We start from the raw sequence: 4,678 nt of genomic DNA, 5'->3' as shown, positions 1-4,678 counted from the left end.
AAAAGGCTGGGCTTCCTCCAAGGGGTCTGAGAGCGGTGGCTGCAGCCTCCAGCCCATCTCCTGGGCAGCCACGTAAGCACAGATACAAGCACAAACGCTATGGAGTGTGGGATGACCCAAGACAGAGCAAATCACAGGGACCCCCTATTGTGACTATGCAGAATGGATCATAGCTGGTTCTGCCCCGTTTCATGTTCCCAACGGGAAACAGACCACTGGTGGACTGGACTCAGACCATTACTGCAGAACCTACACTAGGCACATTTCACCCTTCTGTGTGTCCAAGTGTTCTCCTTATCTTGTATTTGTAACTATTTTAAAAAATGCACTGAGTTTGGGTTAAAAACCAACCACCAAAATGGATCTCAACACAGATGTAAGGCCCAGAAGAGGAACATCAGGCTTTTCTGACACAGCGACTCCTGGATGACCCGTGTGCCTAAAATCCCTTCTCAGTACTAAACAATGGGTTGGTTTTCTTTTTATAATTAAAAAAAGCTGAGTAATATTGCATAGGAGTACCAGAAACTGCCTCATTGGAAACAAAAACCATTTACGTTAAATAAAAACCCAGGTGCAGGCGGCGTCTGCACACTTACAGCACAGTGAAGCACACCGTGACCGACCATGGAGACGGCTTCTGGCCCTCACACCCCAGGGGCACGTTTGCCACATGAGAGTAAAGCGAGGGTAGAAGGAGGGAGTGAGAGGGGAGGAGAGAGGAGTACAGCTCACTTCTGGTTCTGGAGCTGATTGGACAGCCAGTCCAGTCCCTCATAGAGCCCGTCCCCGCTGGTAGCACAGGTGGCCTGAATGTACCAGTTCCTGTGGCACAGAGAGTGCAGACCCAGCTTGTCCGCGATCTCAGCTGCATTCATGGCATTGGGGAGGTCCTGTTTGTTAGCAAACACGAGCGGAACGGTGTCCCTGAGCTCGTCTTCTGCCAGCATCCTCATGAGCTCCTCTCGGGCCTCATTCACACGCTCTCTGTCATTGCTGTCAACCACGAAGTCACATGAGACCTTGTGTGTTCTGGAAGTAGTGGCGCCACAGAGGCCGGATCTTGTCCTGGCCGCTCACGTCCCACACAGTGAAGCTGATGGTCTTGTATTCCACGGTTTCCACGTTGAAGCCTATAGTGGGAATGGTGGTCACGATTTCACCCAGCTTCAGTTTGTACAGGATGGTGGGCTTTCCTGCAGCATCTAGGTCCACCATGAGAATGTGCATTTCTTTTTTGCCAAAAAGGCCCTTGAAGAGGTTTGCAGAGATATGCCCCACGCTGTAGACCCGTGGGAGCAGCACGGGCCAGAGAAACCCTGGACGGCCGCGGCGCTGGTGCTGCCATTTCATGTGGGAAGGACCCCCAAACTCAGGCCTCTGGGGGGTCCTCCCTCTGCATCCGGGCCTCTTTGCTGCTGGCTTTGAGCACACTTGTGTTCATTCTCCCCATTTGCTTTCTGTCCCCAGCCCTGCCTCCAGCTTCCTACTGAGCTCTCTGTCAAGCTGGGTCTGTCCCTTCCCTTCCCTTCTCTCTGCTTTTCCTCCTCGGTCATATTCTCTGTTTCTTTCTCTGTGTCTCTCCCTCTCTCTGTCTGGCTTCTAATGCATCATCATTTGCAGATTGGTCCCTGCATCTGAGACTGGGGCTGCCTCAGAGACCCCCAATGCAGGGCACCCTTGGGGACCCTTCTGTGCTCAGAGAAAGGACTGCACTTTCTAGGTGCTTGTTTGCAGAAAAGCTGCAGCTCCAGCCACCACCAGCCCAGTGAGATCCTGCTGCCCCAAACGGGGTAAGGATGGTCTTCCCATCTTGCGAGGGAGGAGTTTCTGTTGTCCCATGGAGGGGTCTTCCAGGTGAGGGAGGGGTGGTCCTCCCACCCTGTGAACAGGAGGCTCCTCTTGTCTCGTGGGGTTTCCTCCTGCTGAGGGAGGTGGCCCTCTAACCCGGTGAGGTAGTCTTCCTGCCTGGTGAGTAAGGCATCCTCCCCTGATGGGACGGTCCTCCTGGTCAGACCCTCTTAGGAGGAGGTGGGCTGCTGAGCCCCCTTGCTCTGACATTTGAGCCAGCCGTGTGAAGGGCTTGGACTCAGAAAACCCAGAATGTTTTCTTCCCATGCACCTGGGAGAGGGCCATTTACCACTGTCGGTCGTTAAGGTCATCATTTATTAATGGCCACAGCTGTCCCTATAGATATGAATAAATAGTGTTCCACTACAATGCCCTAGTCTTGTAGGATCCTTGAAGACCTTAAAGGGATCTAGATAAGAGCCATCTCAGTCTGGCCTTTGACTGGAGCCCAGAGAGAGGAAATGATTTGCCTGTGTGAAGTTGCAAACCCAGATGCCCATGGGTTGACAGGTAGAGTAGCCAGGTGTAGGAAAAATGACGTCACCTCACCATCTGTCTTTTTGTTTCTCTTGTTTCAGCATCAGCCTGGATATCTTTAATCTCCATGTGCCTTGGTTTTTTCATGTATAAAACAGAGATAAGAATATTTGTCTCATAGATGTTTCTTTAATTTTTTTTTAAAATTGAGATACAATTCATACACTGCAAAATTTACCGTTAACAACGTCCGTACCACTGGCTTTTATATAGTCACAAGGTTGTGCACCATCACTGCTTTCTAATTCCAGAGCATTCTATCACCCCAAGAAGAAACCCCAAACCCATTAGTAGACCCCCTCCATTCTTCCCCTCCCCCATCCCTGGCAGCCACCAATCTGTTTTCTGTCTCTACAGATTTGGAATTATACAATGTGTGGCTTCTTTCGCTTAGCATGACTTTTTCAAGGTTCATCCATGTTGTAGATGTGTCAGAATTTCATTCCTTTTTATGGCTGAATATTAGTCCATTATCTGGATATATCACCTTTTTTTATCCATTCATTAGTGGATGGACATTTGGGTTGTTTCCACTGTCTGGCTGTTATGAATAATGCTGCTATGAACATTCGTGTACAAGTTTTTGTACAGACATAGGTTTTCACTTTTCTTGAGTATATATACCTAGGAGTGGCCTCATGGCTTTCTTGGGAAGATTAAATGAGCCCTTAAAAGTACAACTCTTGGGACTTCCCTGGTGGTGCAGTGGTTAGGAATCTGCCTGCCAATGCAGGGGACATGGGTTCAAGCCCTGGTGCGGGAAGATCCCACATGCCGCGGAGCAGCTAACCCCTGTGCCACAATTACTGAGCCTGTGCTCTAGAGCCCGCGAGCTACAACTGCTGAGCCCATGTGCCACAACTACTGAAGCCCGTGCGCCAAGAGCCCGTGCTCTGCAGCAAGAGAAGCCACCGCAATGAGAAGCCCGTGCACCGCAACGAAGAGTAGCCCCCGCTCGCCGCAACTAGAGAAAGCCCGCGTGCAGCAATGAAGACCCAACGCAGCCCAAAATAAATAAATAAATAAATTTATAAAAAAAGGAAAAAAAAAAAGTACAACCCTTAGGACAGTTCCCGGCAATAGCAAGTACTATGTGTGCTAGCTCTTACTATTACAAAACAGTACCTCAAGCCTTTGGCCTTGATGTTGGAGAGACAGCGATGCCATTTAACACTTATCGAGTGCTTACTGGGTTCCAGGCACCTGTCCTATTGGGTGGCTGCCCTTTTACAGGTGAGGAAACTGAGGCATAGAAGCAGTAATTGGCCCACGATCACACAGTGAGGGCATGGCAGGGCTCAGATATCAGTGAGCCTGGTGGGCGAGCTCCAGAGCCCTGACCCCATGCCTTCTGGAGGACCGGAGGTGCCGTGTCCCATGTCCCGTGTAAAGGGGCAGCTGAGCAGCAGTTCCCGTGTGGGAACACAAACCCAGTGTTGCCAGATCTCCTGACTTTTTAAAGATGTTTTCCAACAGCCGGAAACATGGAGTCTTGTGTATGAAATCACTCAATTTTTAAAAGTTGGCAACTCAGTCATATTTTTAACAGACACCGTGTTGGCCAAACAAAACACGTCTGTGGGCCAAGCCCGTGGGTTGCCAGTTTGCACACTCTGCCCTGTTGGGTGGGGAGGGGCGTCGCTGGGCCCCCGACCTTGACTGTGGGCATTTCTGGACCTTCCCTGGGGGTTTCGGGCTCATGTCTGTGCCAGTCGTGTTTCAGTCTGGCCCCTCACTGGCATGGTGGGCTTGGTGAGGGCCCCCGTGGCATCTGGTCATTGGGGATCCCTGCCTCTTCCCCCCAGGGTCATGAAACCATGGCTCGCTCATAACGGGTGCTCGCTGTACAGCCCCTGCCGTTGACTTTAGGAGTTAACTACCTTTCTACAGCTGGAAGCCCCCTGGCGCATCAGGGCCTGGGATCTAGAGTCAATCTCTGGTTCCAACCCCAGCCCTGCCCCGTCCCAGCTGTGACCTTGGGCAAGTTGTTTAACCTCTTGGTGCCTCTGTTCTCTAATCTGTACATCCACAAAATGGGGCTAACCCATTATTTCAGGAATTAATACGTAGCTGGTGCTCAGGGTGCATGTGGAGCCCGGCTGGTTGCAGCAGCATAAAGCAGTAACGTGGGTGCAGGCTTGGGAGCCGGACTTCCTGGGTTCGAATTCCAGCTCTGCCACTCACCAGCAGCATAATCTCGGGGCCAGTGACTCTGCCTCCGTGTTTCAGTTTCCTCATCTGTCAAATAGGGGTAATAATAATACCTACGTTATGGGGTTGATGTAGCAC

At 51.0% G+C, this 4,678-nt stretch overlaps 1 pseudogene across 1 annotated transcript; it reads right to left on the bottom strand.

Moving 5' to 3' along the window:
* Window positions 1-731: 731 nt before the first annotated feature.
* Window positions 732-1,245, bottom strand: LOC309832850 (ADP-ribosylation factor 1-like; annotated as a pseudogene). The gene has a single exon. The product of its transcript is annotated as an ADP-ribosylation factor 1-like (transcript).
* Between the last annotated feature and the right edge of the window lie 3,433 nt (window positions 1,246-4,678).

The sequence above is a fragment of the Grampus griseus genome (assembly GCF_964374135.1).
Source record: "Grampus griseus genome assembly, chromosome: 14".
Taxonomy (NCBI): Eukaryota; Metazoa; Chordata; class Mammalia; order Artiodactyla; family Delphinidae; genus Grampus; species Grampus griseus.
Note: the sequence above shows the minus strand (reverse complement) of the source record. Positions and strands in the feature narration are given on the sequence as shown.